Genomic DNA, 18,808 nt, shown 5'->3' on the forward strand with positions numbered 1-18,808 from the left:
TTTTAATATTTTTGGCCATCGGGCCTTTTATTTGTCAGTATACCCCTCGATTTCAATTGAAAAAAATGGTAAAACGAACCTCAAGAGAATCGTATAAATAAGAAAAAGGTTGTTGTGTTACCTGACCATTACTGAGGGGTATTAGAACACATCTCTTAAATATCAATCATCAATCAATCAATGTTTACTTCCATCCATCCATCCATCCATCATCTTCCGCTTATCCGAGGTCGGGTCGCGGGGGCAGCAGCCTAAGCAGGGAAGCCCAGACTTCCCTATCTCCAGCCACTTCGTCTAGCTCTTCCCGGGGGATCCCGAGGCGTTCCCAGGCCAGCCGGGAGACATAGTCTTCCCAACGTGTCCTGGGTCTTCCCCGTGGCCTCCTACCAGCTGGACGTGCCCTAAACACCTCCCTAGGGAGGCGTTCGGGTGGCATCCTGACCAGATGCCCGAACCACCTCATCTGGCTCCTCTCCATGTGGAGGAGCAGCGGCTTTACTTTGAGTTCCTCCCGGATGGCAGAGCTTCTCACCCTATCTCTAAGGGAGAGACCTGGAAACTCATTTGGGCCGCTTGTACCCGTGATCTTATCCTTTCGGTCATGACCCAAAGCTCATGACCATAGGTGAGGATGGGAACGTAGATCGACCGGTAAATTGAGAGCTTTGCCTTCCGGCTCAGCTCCTTCTTCACCACAACGGATCGATACAACGTCCGCATTACTGAAGACGCCGCACCGATCCGCCTGTCGATCTCACGATCCACTCTTCCCTCACTCGTGAACAAGACTCCTAGGTACTTGAACTCCTCCACTTGGGGCAGGGTCTCCTCCCCAACCCCAATGTTTACTTATATAGCCCTAAATCACTAGTGTCTCAAAGGGCTGCACAAACCACCACGACATCCTCGGTAGGCCCACATAAGGGCAAGGAAAACTCACACCTAGTGGGACGTCGGTGACAATGATGACTATGAGAACCTTGGAGAGGAGGAAAGCAATGGATGTCGAGCGGGTCTAACATGATACTGTGAAAGTTCAATCCATAATGGATCCAACACAGTCGCAAAAGTCCAGTCCAAAGCGGATCCAACACAGCAGCGAGAGTCCCGTTCACAGCGGAGCCAGCAGGAAACCATCCCAGACGGAGGCGGATCAGCAGCGCAGAGATGTCCCCAGCCGATACACAGGCGAGCAGTGCATGGCCACCGGATCGGACCGGTGGCCACAAGGGAGAGTGGGACATAGAAGAAAAAGAAAAGAAACGGCAGATCAACTGGTCTAAAAAGGGAGTCTATTTAAAGGCTAGAGTATACAAATGAGTTTTAAGGTGAGACTTAAATGCTTGCTTTATTTATTTTTTCATTTGAATAATTTTAACATAGTAAAAACTCTATACTGAATTGACCTCAAATGTCTGGACATTTTAGTTTTTAAATGCATAAAAGAACCACATACATGTTGTTTGTTTTTATACTGGATAACAAGGTAAAATGAGAATCCACTAAAGCTCACAAGATTGGGAGAGGAGCTGGCCGTCAGTGTGTTCAGTTTTGGCTCTACTTTGTGCTTTATAGTCTTATTTTTATAACTGGGTCGAAACCGACCCTAACAACACCAAGGTCATAATTTCAACCAGAGCATTTTATAATTTAGTGAACCAAAAAAAACAAGTTTTATTTTGTTGAAATAGAGGTTCCTGACAAAGTCAAAAAGCCTTGATGCATAAAAATACATTTATGTGGTTCTTTTACGCATTTAAAAACTAAAACGGGTCGGTGCCGACCCTAACACAAGACGAAGGTTAAAGCAGTGGTACTCAACCTTTTTTTCAGTGATGTTCCCCCTGTGAACATTTTTTTAATTCAAGTACCCCCTAATCCAGTGGTTCTTAACCTGGGTTCAATTAAACCCTAGGGCAGGGGTAGGGAACCTATGGTTCTAGAGCAGGGGTGCCCATTACGTCGATCGCGAGCTACCGGTCGACCGCGGGGGGTGTGTCAGTCGATCTCCAGCCAGGCTTTTAAAAAAAATAGACCTAAAAATGAGTGATCATCAATCTTCACCAAGACGTCACTTAAATGACATTCACGGTACCGGAGGGTCTTGTGAGATGACGCTGGCTGCTGCAAGATCATTATTATGAAAAAATGACAGAGAGGAAGGCGAAAAACACTTTTTATTTCAACAGACTTTGGCGCCGTCCCTTCCGTCAAAACTCTAAAGGCCGACTGCACATTTCCTATCTTCACAATAAAAGCCCTGCTTCATGCTGCCTGCGCTAACTAAATACAGAGTCTCGGAAAACTGGCGTGCACAAGCGATCCCTCAGAAAGCTGGCGTGCACATCACTTGTGCACGCCAGCTTTCCGAGACTCTTATTTTGTTAGCGCAGGCAACATGAAGCAGGGCTTTTATTGTGAAGATAGGAAATGTGCAGTTGGCCTTTAGAGTTTTGACGGAAGGGACGGCGCCAAAGTCTGTTGAAATAAAAAGTGTTTTTCGCCTTCCTCTCTGTCATTTTTTCATAATAATGAACTGGCAGCAGCCAGCGTCATCTCACAAGACCCTCGGGTGCCGTGAATGTCAATCAAGCAAGCTACGGAATTTGCCGCCAATGTTTTTTCTTGTAAAGTGTATGGAAGCTGGATGAATTAGATGCCAAAAACCCACCACTTTCATGTGGTATTGTACAGAAAGGACAACTTTTTTTCTCCTCCATTTGAAAATGTGGGCGTTATCATCATTACTGTCTGATTCCAATCAATGCAAGTCATCAGAATCAGGTAATACACCAACTTATATTCTTGTCTTTGTGAAAGAAAGACATCTATATGTGTTACACATGCTTGTATTATCATTAAACACATTTAACTTGTTTGCAAAAATGTCTCTTTCATAAATAAATAAATATAAATGATATATATAAATGAGGTAGATCCCCTCGAGTTGGTCAATTGAAAAGTAGCTCGGCTGCAGAAAAAGTGTGGGCACCCCTGCTCTAGAGCCAGATGTGGCTCTTTTGATGACTGCATCTGGCTCTCAGATAAATCTTAGCTGACATTGCTTAACACAATAATTATGAATAATTCCGCTGGAATTCACAGTACTAAAAATAAAGTTCAAAATATAAAACATTCTCATGCATTTAAATCCATCCATCCGTTTCCTACCGCACCTGTTCAAGAAGTCGCATTGATGGTAAGAAATATTTTATGTCACGATGGGGGGGGGGGGGTCGTTCTCCCAGGAAGGCGGACAGACTACTCGGGACATGGCATTTAGCTAAAAACATGACTTAATTTCAACTAAAAAAAGATAAAAACAAAAATCGCTCACAGCGGAGACACAACTTGGGCTAAGAAGAAAGCTAACGCATAAACAGACTATGAACATAAATCAAACAAAACTTACTTGGCATGGCATGAAGCACGAAACTATGGCAAGGCATGAAACAAATCAGCAGAGAGCAAGAAAAGATCACATTGACACCAGGGGGACTGACTGGCAAAGACAAGCTTAAATACTGCCTCGGATTAGTGCTCGGGAAGCAGGTGAGCGGGCATTTTGTCCACCAGAGACAGGTGGACAAAATGAGTAACCAAGGAAACCAGACAAGGGAGTGGAAAAAAAACAGGAACTTAAAGAGTCCAAAAGACAAACAGCACATGGCCAAACAAAAACATGATCAACAGACATGACATTTGATTTATTATTGGTTAGCTTTAGAGTAACAATGTTAATAAAAAAGAATAAGAGACTTATTATACACTAAAAATGTTGGTCTTACTTAAAAATGCACACATTTAGTTGTATTCAGTGTTAAAAAATATGATATGGCTCTCAAGGAAATACATTTTGAAATATTTGGCTTTCATGGCTCTCTCAGCCAAAAAGGTTCCCGACCCCTGTCCTAGGGGTTCGTGTGTCGGCCTCAGGGGTTCGGCGGAGGTCAAAACACATCCGACTCATCGTGTAAATAAAAACTTCTCCCTATCGGCGTATTACGGAACAGCAAAAGTCAGACTGATTTGCAGGTGTGTGATTTGTTGTGAGTTTATGCCAGGGGTGTCACTAGACCTAATACTGTACTGGGGCACACCTGGGGTGTCACTAGACCTAATACTGTACTGGAGCACACCTGGGGTGTCACTAGACCTAATACTGTACTGGGGCACACCTGGGGTGTCACTAGACCTAATACTGTACTGGGGCACACCTGGGGTGTCACTAGACCTAATACTGTACTGGGGCACACCTGGGGCGTCACTAGACCTAATACTGTACTGGGGCACACCTGGGGCGTCACTAGACTTAATACTGTACTGGGGCACACCTGGGGCGTCACTAGACCTAATACTGTACTGGGGCACACCTGGGGTGTCACTAGACCTAATACTGTACTGGGGCACACCTGGGGCGTCACTAGACTTAATACTGTACTGGGGCACACCTGGGGTGTCACTAGACCTAATACTGTACTGGGGCACACCTGGGGCGTCACTAGACCTAATACTGTACTGGGGCACACCTGGGGCGTCACTAGACCTAATACTGTACTGGGGCACACCTGGGGCGTCACTAGACCTAATACTGTACTGGGGCACACCTGGGGCGTCACTAGACTTAATACTGTACTGGGGCACACCTGGGGCGTCACTAGACCTAATACTGTACTGGGGCACACCTGGGGTGTCACTAGACCTAATACTGTACTGGGGCACACCTGGGGCGTCACTAGACCTAATACTGTACTGGGGCACACCTGGGGCGTCACTAGACCTAATACTGTACTGGGGCACACCTGGGGCGTCACTAGACCTAATACTGTACTGGGGCACACCTGGGGTGTCACTAGACCTAATACTGTACTGGGGCACACCTGGGGCGTCACTAGACCTAATACTGTACTGGGGCACACCTGGGGTGTCACTAGACCTAATACTGTACTGGGGCACACCTGGGGCGTCACTAGACCTAATACTGTACTGGGGCACACCTGGGGTGTCACTAGACCTAATACTGTACTGGGGCACACCTGGGGCGTCACTAGACCTAATACTGTACTGGGGCACACCTGGGGTGTCACTAGACCTAATACTGTACTGGGGCACACCTGGGGCGTCACTAGACCTAATACTGTACTGGGGCACACCTGGGGTGTCACTAGACCTAATACTGTACTGGGGCACACCTGGGGTGTCACTAGACCTAATACTGTACTGGGGCACACCTGGGGTGTCACTAGACCTGATACTGTACTGGGGCACACCTGGGGCGTCACTAGACCTAATACTGTACTGGGGCACACCTGGGGCGTCACTAGACCTAATACTGTACTGGGGCACACCTGGGGCACAAATAATTCATGTGAGCATGCAAAGCGCGCAAGCAAAAACATTTTTAGCACTTATTTATCATAAAAAAGACATAAATAGTGCTTTAAACTATAAAATCATATCAGATGATGTTGTATGGATCTTTGATGAACCACCTGAAATTAACTCATGCATTTGACCTACTTGTGCACTTTTTTACTCCAGACTTCTAAACTGCTACTGGTAAAAGCAAAAAGGAAGAGCAATGAATCTTTTTGAAATATATATTGCAGTAATCATCTGCAAATTGAACATCTACAAAAGTAAAACAAGAAATAAAGCAGCCCTACATCTCTGGGTTCTTTTATGTTATTTAATTTCCATTTATGGCAATGTGGCTAATCCTATTTCAGATACACAAAACTATCAAATATACACAAAACAATAAAGCCACAGTAGTAGAATAAATGAACAACTGTTGTGTGTCTGTTCAGGGAATCATTTTCTGAGAAGTAAACTGTAACGTCTCCTTTTCATTTCTGCAAAGTGGTCAATCACTCTGGACAGACATGGAAATATTACAGTAACTGTTATACAGTTGACCAGTGGTTCCCAACTGCTGGGTCGTGACATAAAAGTGGATTGTGTGTCATTTTCAGATGTCTGCATGGAAAAAAAAAGTTTAGGGAGAAAAAAATCAAATTGTGGCAACAAAACCAGATTATTTTAGCCTTTTTTCTAGTGACTATTAGTGAGTATTTTAGCAAAAGGCAAACCGACTAACAAGTTGGAGGAGGACTCAGGGCAGACATGGAAATATATTTTTTTTAAATCTAAATGGGGCAACAAAACACGATCTTTTCAGCCATCTTTCTGAAAACAAATACAGAAATGTTACTATTTTTTCTGGAAACGAAACCAGATGCTTTAGCTGTAGCCATTTTTCTGGTGACAAAACAAGATTATTTTAGTCAAAGTCGCACTGATTAACAAGACAAGTCTACTGTGCTATTTTTCTGTGAAATAAACTTGAATGATTTAAAAATTGGCTCACGACTTGATATGGAAAAATGTTTTTCTTCCTGAAGATAAAGCATTTGAGAAGCACTCAACTCACACATGCTGACTCCAAATCATCATTGATGCAGAAGCAGCAGACAATAACCAACATGATGTTTCATCTTCATTGGAAATTCCCCCGACAGCTCGTAGAGCAAATGAATACTGTATATACCTTTATATACATATATACATACATATATACCTATACTGTATATACCTTTATATACATATATACATACATATATACCTATACTGTATATACCTTTATATACATATATACATACATATATACCTATACTGTATATACCTTTATATACATATATACATACATATATACCTGTACTGTATATACCTTTATATACATATATACATACATATATACCTATACTGTATATACCTTTATATACATATATACATACATATATACCTATACTGTATATACCTTTATATACATATATACATACATATATACCTATACTGTATATACCTTTATATACATATATACATACATATATACCTATACTGTATATACCTTTATATACATATATACATACATATATACCTATACTGGCTCACCTGCACTGGCTTCCTGTGCACTTAAGATGTGACTTTAAGGTTTTACTACTTACGTATAAAATACTACACGGTCTAGCTCCATCCTATCTTGCCGATTGTATTGTACCATATGTCCCGGCAAGAAATCTGCCTTCAAAAGACTCCGGCTTATTAGTGATTCCCAAAGCCCAAAAAAAGTCTGCGAACTATAGAGCTTTTTCATTTCGGGCTCCAGTACTCTGGAATGCCCTCCCGGTAACAGTTCGAGATGCTACCTCAGTAGAAGCATTTAAGTCTCACCTTAAAACTCATTTGTATACTCTAGCCTTTAAATAGACTCCCTTTTTAGACCAGTTGATCTGCCGTTTATTTTCTTTTTCTCCTCTGTCCCCCCCTCCCTTGTGGAGGGGGTCCGGTCCGGTGGCCATGGATGAAGTACTGGCTGTCCAGAGTCGGGACCCAGGATGGACCGCTCGCCTGTGTATCGACTGAACACATCTCTCGCTGCTGATCCGCCTCTGTTTGGGATGGTTTCCTGCTGTCTCCACTTTGTCCACTGTCGCTAATATATTGGATCCACTTTGGACTGGACTCCCACCGTTATGTTGGATCCACTATGGATTGGACTTTCCACAGTATCATGTTAGACCCCCTCGACATCCATTGCTTTCGGTCCCCTAGGGAGGGGGAGTTTTTCCTTGCCCTTATTTGGGCTCTATCGAGGATGTCGTTGTGGTTTGTGCAGCTCTTTGAGACACTTGTGATTTCGGGCTATATAAATAAACATTGATTGATTGATGAAAATGTTTTAGTACAACTTTGGTAAGCTATGAAGCCGCACCGCTTGATATACTGTGCTTCAACATACGAGTATTACTATGGTGTGTGTTTAAGGTAAGACATAATATCTGCCGTTTTGTTTCGCAACTTTTCTTACCTTCTGGTACCTGCTGATGTGTATTTGGGATCTGCATGAGTCCAGAAAATTTGCGCGTATCCGCCTTTTTTTAGGGCACATTTTTTTTTAGGCCATACCGCCCATTTCTACCAGTCACCACTGTTGCAGAGGCAAAATCCTAAAAGCACTGTCGGAATGCTTCTAGACTGCACAGGCGTTAATAATATCACAAGGTTACTAATGTGCAAAAAGGGAGTCAGATTGACACCGATGGTATTGTGTACACATAACATGACTTTTACATTTAACCCATCACACGACTGAACCAGTGGAGCCGGGGATTCGGCTTTCCGGTCTCCAAGTGCAGGGGTTAAAGGGGAACATTATCAGCAGACCTATGTAAGCGTCAATATATACCTTGATGGTGCAGAAAAAGACTACAGTAGTGATCAAAATTATTCAACTCCCACACAATTTTGGTGTTTTAGCAAGTTGGACATGTATTCCGTATTTTGTTTATATTCATATCAAATAAAGATGCATTAAAATAGACAAATGCAACTTGAATTACATTATATTTTGTAACATACCAAACAGTGTCATTTCTCTTAATATCTCATTGACAAAATGATTCAACCCCTTAACCATCATAACTCTTAAGAACAGAATTTGAATAAAGTCTTTTCAATCAGGTGTTGAAAACCCTTGTAGATGTGATTAGAACCATAACGAGCAACAATTAAACTGATTGAAAAAGACTGTGACGCTCAGCTTCTTGCAGATGGTCAATGGTGTATTTGCAACATGGTGAAGTCCAGGGAGTGGTCAAAGAAGTCAAGAGAGGAGCTAATTTATCTTCATAAGAAAGATTATGGATATAAGAAAATAGCAAAGACATTACACATTCCAAGAGACACAATTGGTAGCATAATTCGCAAGTTCAAAGCTAAAGGCACAGTGGAAACACTACCTGGGCGTGGTAGAAAGAGGATGCTGTGTGCAACTGCTGTCCGGTATTTGAAACGTACAGTGGTGAAAACCCCCCGGATAACAGCTGAGGAACTACAACAGGACATTGCAGAGGGGGGAACGCAGGTTTCGTCCCAGACAATAAGGCGCACACTACGAGATGAATGCCTCCATGCCACTTCTGACTACCAGGCACAAGAAAAATAGACTCCAGTATGCCAAAAATCATCTGGACAAAACCCAAAAGTTTTGGGAAACTGTTCTATGGAGTGATGAGACAAAAGTGGAACTCTTTGGGCCTATGAATCAACGTTATGTCTGGAGGAGAAAAAAATGAAGCTTACAAAGAGAAGAACACCTTCCCTACTGTTAAGCATGGTGGGGGGTCAATCATGCTCTGGGGCTGTTTCTCTGCCTCAGGTACCGGGAATCTCCAGCGTGTTCAAGGCATTATGAATTCTATTTCCTAGCAGGATATATTAGCTGCAAATGTCATGAAGTCAGTGAGGAAGCTGAGGCTTGGGAGACGTTGGACCTTCCAACAGGACAAGGATCCCAAGCATACCTCCAAATCAACATCAGAGTGGTTGCAGAAGAAGGGCTGGAAGACTCTGGAGTGGCCTTCACAGTCGCCAGACCTAAATCCTCTAGAAAAGCTGTGGTGGGACTTGAAGAAGGCAGTTGCAGCACACAAGCCCAAGAATATGAATGAACTGGAGGCCTTTGCCCAAGAGGAATGGGCTAAAATACTGTAGATACTTGCAAGAAGCTTGTGTATCACCTTTGAAGGATGTCATTACTGTTCTACTAAGTACTAAAGATGCATGGAACTAGGGGCTTGAGTCATTTTGTCAATGAGATATTAAGAAAATGTCCTTTTTTGGTATTTTGTAAAATACAGTGTTGCAATTTAAGTTGCATTTGTCTATTTGACACATCTTTATTTGATGTGACTATAAACAAAATACGGAATAAATATCCAACTTGCTAAAACACCAAAATTGTGTGGGGGTTGAATCATTTTGATCACAACTGTATATGTTTTTTTAACCAATTTCCGAACTCTAAAAGGGTGAATTTGGCGATTTAAAAGCCTTTCAATTGATAGCCTGTCGGAGCGATGACCTTTGACCCGTGACATCACATGGTGAAGCAATCTGCCATTTACTCAATCTCATTAAACGCACCAAGTCAAATCAGCTCTGTTATTTTCCTTTTTTTTGACTGTTTTCCGGTACCTTGGAGACATCATGCCTCGTGGGTGTGTTGTCGGAGGGTGTAACAACACAAACAGAGACGGTTTCAAGTTGCAACACTGGTCAAAAGATACGAAAGTCCCTCGTTTGTTCCGCACACTGTACCGACGACAGCTATGCTACGACAGAGATGGCAAGAATGTGTGGATATCCCGCGACACTCAAAGCAGATGCATTTCCAACGATAAAGTCAACGAAATCTGCAATATTGGAAAATGGACCACCACTGAATCTGCCGGAGTGCCTCGGGAACTATTCAGGGTCGACGGCAGTCTGTTCCTGCGGACGAGCGAGGTAAACCCTCTGGATGTCTTGGCTAAGACGTGATTTATGCCACTCATTTTGTCCACCAAACTTATAACGTTGTGCATGAATGCACAAAGGTGAGTTTTGTTGATGTTATTGACTTATGTGGAGTGTGCTAATCAGATATATTTGGTCTTTTTGATTGATTGATTGATTGATTGATTGATACTTTAATTAGTAAATTGCGCAGTTCCGTACATATTCCGTACAAATGACCACTAAATGGTAACACCCGAATAAGTTTTTCAACTTGTTTAAGTCGGGGTCCACGTTAATCAATTCATGCTCACGGCATGACCGCAAGCTAATCGATGCTAAAATGCTATTTAGGCTATCTTTGTGTACATCCATTTCCATCCATTTTCTACCGCTTATTCCCTTTCGGGGTTGCGGGGGGCGCTGGCGCCTATCTCAGCTACAATCGGGCGGATGGCGGAGTACACCCTGGACAAGTCGCCACCTCATCACAGGGCCAACACAGATAGACAGACAACATTCACACACTAGGTCCAATTTAGTGTTGCCAATCAACCTATCCCCAGGTGCATGTCTTTGGAAGTGGGAGGAAGCCGGAGTACCCGGAGGGAACCCACGCATTCACGGGGAGAACATGCAAACTCCACACAGAAAGATCCCAAGCCTGGATTTGAACCCAGGACTGCAGGAACGTCGTATTGTGAGGCAGACGCACTAACCCCTCTGCCACCGTGAAGCCCGCTTTGTGTACATATTGCATCATTATGCGTCATTTGAAGCTATATTTGCATCCAGCCTTTCCCTCCACCCACATTTAATGCCAAACAAACACATACCAATCGTTGGTTAGAAGGCGATCGCCAAATTCGTCGGCGCTTCCTCCCGTGCCGCTGTCTGTCATGATATGGCTCAATAGTTTCAGTTTTTTCTTCAATTTCGTTTTCGCTACCTGCCTCCACACTCCAACCATCCGTTTCAATACATGCGTAATCTGTTGAATCGCTTACGGCGCTGAAATCCGAGTCTGAATCCGAGCTACTATTGCTATACCTTTCTGTGCTATCCGCCATGTTTGTTTCTGTGTGGTCACGCTGTGACGTCACAGGATGATGGACGGGTGGATATAACGACGGTTAAAATCAGGCACTCTGAAGCCGTTTTTCGGGATATTGCGTGATGGGTAAAATTTTGAGAAAAACTTCGAAAAATAAAATAAGCCACTGGGAACTGATTTTTTGGCCCTGCGATGAGATGGCGACTTGTCCAGGGTGTAACCCGCCTTCCGCCCGATTGTAGCTGAGATAGGCGCCAGCGCCCCCCGCGACCCCAAAAGGGAATAAGCGGTAGGAAATGGATGGATGGATGGATGGGAACTGATTTTTATTGGTTTTAACAATAACAAGAACAAGAAAGTTTGATCACATTACGCCTGTACTGTATATACCTTTATATACATATATACATACATATATACCTATACTGTATATACCTTTATATACATATATACATACATATATATCTATACTGTATATACCTTTATATGCATATATACATACATATATACCTATACTGTATATACCTTTATATACATATATACATACATATATACCTATACTGTATATACCTTTATATACATATATACATACATATATACCTATACTGTATATACCTTTATATACATATATACATACATATATACCTATACTGTATATACCTTTATATACATATATACATACATATATACCTATACTGTATATACCTTTATATACATATATACATACATATATACCTATACTGTATATACCTTTATATGCATATATACATACATATATACCTATACTGTATATACCTTTATATACATATATACATACATATATACCTATACTGGCTCACCTGCACTGGCTTCCTGTGCACTTAAGATGTGACTTTAAGGTTTTACTACTTACGTATAAAATACTACACGGTCTAGCTCCATCCTATCTTGCCGATTGTATTGTACCATATGTCCCGGCAAGAAATCTGCCTTCAAAGGACTCCGGCTTATTAGTGATTCCCAGAGCCCAAAAAAAGTCTGCGGGCTATAGAGCGTTTTCATTTCGGGCTCCAGTACTCTGGAATGCCCTCCCGGTAACAGTTCGAGATGCCACCTCAGTAAAAGCATTTAAGTCTCACCTTAAAACTCATTTGTATACTCTAGCCTTTAAATAGACTCCCCTTTTTAGACCAGTTGATCTGCCGTTTCTTTTCTTTTTCTCCTATGTCCCACTCTCCCTTGTGGAGGGAGTCCGGTCCGATCCGGTGGCCATGTACTGCTCGCCTGTGTATCGGCTGGGGACATCTCTGCGCTGCTGGTCCGCCTACGCTTGGGATGGTTTCCTGCTGGCTCCGCTGTGAACGGGACTCTCGCTGCTGTGTTGGATCCGCTTTGGACTGGACTCTCGCGACTGTGTTGGATCCATTATGGATTGAACTTTCACAGTATCATGTTAGACCCGCTCGACATCCATTGCTTTCCTCCTCTCTAAGGTTCTCATAGTCATCATTGTCACCGACGTCCCACTGGGTGTGAGTTTTCCTTGCCCTTATGTGGGCCTACCGAGGATGTCGTGGTGGTTTGTGCAGCCCTTTGAGACACTAGTGATTTAGGGCTATATAAGTAAACATTGATTGATTGATTGATTGATTAACCCTTCAGAAATTGTGATAATGTTCCCCTTTAAGCCTTGCTCAAGGGTACCCCAGCCGCGATCCAGTATGAGACTCCTCCCGACTTACATCCCGAGACCAACCCGGGGTTCTAGCGCCTCAGGCCACATTGGCACTTGGCGCTGCTGCCAAAGGGCACTGTGGTGCTCACGCTGACCAGCTGTGACGCAAGACGGCGGCTTGAGGACAGAAAACATTTCAATGTCTCTTGCTCGTGCAAATTAAATTAAAAAAAATATATTTTTAGTGATGTACACTTTTTACCGCACGTGTGTTGCCGTGCGCCTCCAGTCCTTGAAAAAGTCTTTCACAGTAGTAGGGTCTCCTCACGGTTGTAAAACTTTATGATACGGCTTATTAAGCAGGCTATTGATTTTATCACTCACTATCTCTTGTAGTATTCAATTATTGGACGTACTTAAACACCTCTGAGATCTTTTCCATCATTTTAAAAGGAGCTCTTGGAAATGGATGCTAGGTGATTGGCCTGGTAAATAATTGCACCAAAAGTTAAAGTACTTTTTTTTAAACTTTATGTAGAATCAATTAACTTCTCACATGAGCAGGTTTATGGCTCCATTATGCGTCACCTCGCAACTTTGTCCAACTTCCTCGAACATATTAGCCAATCCAATTTGTCTCTGACTGTCTAATCAAAACTTATTTTTGTTTATTTTTTTTCACCATTGGCTCTCCAACTACCACCATAAAATCACCGGAAATTATGTTTCGAGGAAAGAACAACAGCCTTCCAGCTTTCATTCATAGGTTTGATAAAGGCCTACTGAAAGCCACTACTAGCGACCACGCAGTCTGATAGTTTATATATCAATGATGAAATATTAACATTGCAACACATTAGTTTACCAAATTGAAATTTTAAATTTCGCACCGAAGTATCCTGCTGAAACGTCGCGGCATGATGACGCGTGACGTCACGCATTGTAGAGGACATTTTGTTCCAGCGTCGTTCCCACCTATAAGTCATCTGTTTTCATCGCATAATTCTACGGTAATCTGGACATCTGTGTTGCTGATTTGTTCACCGAATAATGGAGACATCAAAGAAGAAACCTGTTGGTGGGCCGCCTTTAGCAACACAACACAGCCGGTGTTTCCTTGTTTACATTCCCGAAAGATGACGGTGAAGCTTTACTACGGAACAGAGCGGTCAAGCGAACACGGTTGGATTGGACCACACACACAAAGTACAGTGTATTATGCAGCGATCATTTCGAAAGACCATGTTTCGAAGAGGGTCCCTTGCGAAAGGCAGAGATGGGCATCGCCACCACCCGTCGACTGGTGCTGAAGCAAGGTGCGGGGTCGGCATAGCTCGGTTGGTAGAGTGGCCGTGCCAGCAACTTGAGGGTTGCAGGTTCGATTCCCGCTTGCACCATCCTAGTTACTGCCGTTGTGTCCTTGGGCAAGACACTTTACCCACTTGCTCCCAGTGCCACCCACACTGGTTTAAATGTAACTTAGATATTGGGTGTTACTATGTAAAGCGCTTTGAGTCACTTGAGAAAAGCGCTATATAAATATAATTCACTTCACTTCACTTCATTTTGTACATATAATCTCACTAAAACACTGGTAGCAAAATAAGCAGATAAGGGATTTTCCAGAACTAGTAAATTTGTCTAATAACATCTGAATCGCTCCCACTGTATAGTCTTTTTTTCTTCTAGTCCTTCACTCTCACTTTCCTCATCCACAAATCTTTCATCCTCGCTCAAATTAATGGGGAAATCGTCGCTTTTTCGGTCCGAATCGCTCTAGCTGCTGGTGGCCATGATTATAAACAATGTTCAGATGTGAGGAGCTCCACAACCCGTGACATCACGCGCACATCGTCTGCTACTTCCGGTACAGGCAAGGCTTTTTTATTAGCGAACTTTATCGTGGATGTTCTCTACTAAATCCTTTCAGCAAAAATATGGCAATATGGCAAAATGATCAAGTATCACGGATAGAATGAACCTGTTATCCTCGTTTAAATAAGAAAATCTCATTTTAGTAGGCCTTTAATTGCTGTTTTCATTTACAAATTTGAAGTCGTTGAAATCGTAAAATAAAGCCCAAAAAAAAAAATTTAAAAAGTGGTCCCCTTTATTATTGAAAGGTATGGAAATTGGGACAACCCCAATGTCAAACTAACAATCCCCAGGTAGCAATAATGAAGATGTTCAAAAAAGGTTTCCATCCCGAGTGAAGTGAGGCGGCACTCGTGCTATCCCAGATCTATTTGACAGTATGTGGGGAACATTCTGCCGGAGCACAGGACGTGTTCTAAGATCTAAGATTAGACAAGAACAAGGCTCCGTTGGGTTCCCGAGTAAACAATACTAATGAGCACCTGTGGGAGTCCTTCACACAACACGAAATGGGCCAGCTTCTAGAACCTTGCCACTTGGACGGCTGGCAGTCTGCTCCGCGGGGTTTAAACGGTTAATTATCAATTCCTTCAATTATACGTGGATTCTCGGAGATCTGGCCTGGTTTCGCCCGAATCTCTCTGAAATACAACTCGGCCGACTTGTCCGGCGGCTTCTTTCTTGTCCTGAAAAAAGGCCTTTTCGTCGCCTTTTCGAAGGTTGTCATTTGTCAGATGTATTATTTAATTGACTCTGAGGAGCGTTTAGTGCAGGGGTGTCCAAACTTTTTCCACAGAGGGCCACAAACGGAAACATTTAAGCATGCGGGGGCCATTTTAATAGTTTTCCTTTTCAAACCCATCCATTGAGGTCGGGTCGCGGGGGCAGCAGCCTAAGCAGGGAAGCCCAGACTTCCCTCTCTCCAGGCCAGCCGGGAGACATAGTCTTCCCAACGTGTCCTGGGTCTTCCCCGTGGCCTCCTACCAGCTGGACGTGCCATAAACACCTCCCTAGGGAGACGTTCGGGTGGCATCAATCAATCAATCAATCAATGTTTATTTATATAGCCCTAAATCACAAATGTCTCAAAGGACTGCACAAATCATTACGACTACGACATCCTCGGAAGAACCCACAAAATGGCAAGGAAAACTCACACCCAGTGGGCAGGGAGAATTCACACCCAGTGGGACGCCAGTGACAATGCTGACTATGAGAAACCTTGGAGAGGACCTCAGATGTGGGCAACCCCCCCCCCCCCTCTAGGGGACCGAAAGCAATGGATGTCGAGCGGGTCTAACATGATACTGTGAAAGTTCAATCCATAGTGGCTCCAAGACAGCAGTGAGAGTCCCGTCCACAGGAAACCATCTCAAGTGGATCAGCAGCGTAGAGATGTCCCCAACCGATACAGGCGAGCGGTCCATCCTGGGTCTCGACTCTGGACAGTCAGTACTTCATCCATGGTCATCGGACCGGACCCCCTCCACAAGGGAGGGGGGGACATAGGAGGAAGAAAAGAAGCGGCAGATCAACTGGTCTAAAAAGGAGGTCTATTTAAAGGCTAGAGTATACAGATGAGTTTTAAGATGAGACTTAAATGCTTCTACTGAGGTAGCATCTCCAACTGTTACCGGGAGGGCATTCCAGAGTACTGGAGCCCGAATTGAAAACGCTCTATAGCCCGCAGACTTTTTTTGAGCTCTAGGAATCACTAATAAGCCGGATTGCCCGAATCACCTCATCTGGCTCCTCTCCATGTTCAAACCATAACAAAATATATGCATTTTTTTTAAATCCTTAGGGCTCAGGGGGAGCATAGAGGGTCTCAGTCACTAAAATGTTAATAATAAGTCAAATTATTGTTATTATTTTTTATTTAATGCTTACAGTAAATCTATAGAAACGAATGAGTATAACAATAGCAGGGGTTCAAATATGGAACTGTTTAAAAGGATGAAATAAAACACAGCACCAACATAAAGCAGTTTAAAAAGCTTTTTAAATCATTTATCATTAGTAAAAAATAAGAAAGAAGAGCAAACATTGTTTTAGAAAGACAATAATATATAATATGTATATAAATACAATTTATGATTTCATAATTATACATATAGGTTATATTAAAATGTATATATTACCACTTTATATGGAATTTAAATAAATTGTGTATATATAAGTGTACAAATGTATATGTTTGATTTAAATGTTAAACTGTGTATATGAGACGTGTGCTACATATATGTTGCTTATATATCAACTTGAGGTTCATATAAAGTAAAACAAATAAGGTTTTATGCCTTTTCTGTCAAAGACAACTTTGTTTTTTATAGTAAAACTGAAATATGCAGTATTTAGATGGATAGTGTCAAACTAGGACTTGGATTTGTTTTGTACATGTTTCATTTATTTAACACTATAATCAAACTAGAATTTGGATTTGTTTTGTACATGTTTCATTTATTTAACACTATAATCAAACTAGAATTTGGATTTGTTTTGTACATGTTTCATTTATTTAACACTATAATCAAACTAGGATTTGGATTTGTTTTGTACATGTTTCATTTATTTAACACTATAATCAAACTAGAATTTGGATTTGTTTTGTACATGTTTCATTTATTTAACACTATAATCAAACTAGGATTTGGATTTGTTTTGTACATGTTTCATTTATTTAACACTATAATTCAAAAACAGCCAAACAAAGGGCGCGCACTGTGGCGGCGAACAAACTGGACCAGTGGTTCTTAACCTGGGTTCGATCGAACCCTAGGGGTTCGGTGAGTCGGCCTCAGGGGTTCGGCGGAGGTCAAAACACACCCGACTCATCGTGTGAATACAAACTTCTCCCTATCGGCGTATTATGGATACAGCAACAGCTGACTGATTTGCAGGTGTGTATTTTGTTGTGAGTTTATGCACTGTGTTGGTTTTTTTGGTTTGAACAAGGTGATGTTCATGCACGCTTCATTTTGTGCACCAGTAAAAAAACTTGGTACCACTTTATTATGGGGAACATATTCACCATTAATCAGTTGCTTATTAATATGCACATTAGTAACATATTGACTCTTACAGGGATGGGAATTTTCCGCGGATCCGCGGAATTCCGCCGATTTTGGCGCCGGCAGGTAGGGGTGTAACGGTACGTGTATTTGTATTGAACCATTTTGGTACGGGGGTTCCGGTTCGGTGCCAAGACATCGCTGATTTTATGACCAGATAAGCATGTTCGGCAGCACACAAACACAGAGTACACAGTGTGTAGACAGAAAAGGGAGAATGGACGCAAAGGAGAGTTCCTTTATTTAGCAATTAAAGTCCTCAAAGATCATTGATGCAGGACACCGTTGATTTTAATTATTTAATATTTTTGAGTAATTACAGTGAAAAGTTAAATAAAATGCTACTAAATATATTAGAGATCCAAAAGCTTCCCCACTCATAAAGTGATGCATTACTTGTTTTTGTACTTTTAACACTTACATTTCAAGATCAACTTCCGATATATCTGTCGATTTTAAGTTTGAACTATTATTTTGTTTGTTTTATGCTCTTTTGTCAAAACGTTGATGTTTTTCTATGGCAACCACACAACATATGCAATATTTTTCCCACATAAAACATTTTAAAGTGATCATTTTTAAGTAATAATTCATTAGAACAGATTTTTTTGTCCTTTTTTTGTTTAGCAATGGAAAAAAAAAGAAAATAAAGACAAAAGAAACATGGCAACTTTGTGTCAACATTGCCACTTTTTCTCAGTAGATTTCATCTCATTCCACTTTTTTGAAATGTTTATTTTTTATTTTTGCAATACTATCAATTTTGCAATTTTTGCATAATGTGTGGCGGGCCGGTAAACGATTAACTGCGGGCCG

At 42.1% G+C, this 18,808-nt stretch overlaps 1 protein-coding gene across 2 annotated transcripts in view; it reads right to left on the reverse strand.

Moving 5' to 3' along the window:
• mpped2a (metallophosphoesterase domain containing 2a) overlaps window positions 1-18,808 on the reverse strand; it is a 276,284-nt gene that overhangs the window by 203,634 nt on the left and 53,842 nt on the right. The gene's annotated exons all lie outside the window — the stretch shown is intronic.

The sequence above is a fragment of the Nerophis ophidion genome, linkage group LG25 (genome assembly GCF_033978795.1).
Source record: "Nerophis ophidion isolate RoL-2023_Sa linkage group LG25, RoL_Noph_v1.0, whole genome shotgun sequence".
Taxonomy (NCBI): Eukaryota; Metazoa; Chordata; class Actinopteri; order Syngnathiformes; family Syngnathidae; genus Nerophis; species Nerophis ophidion.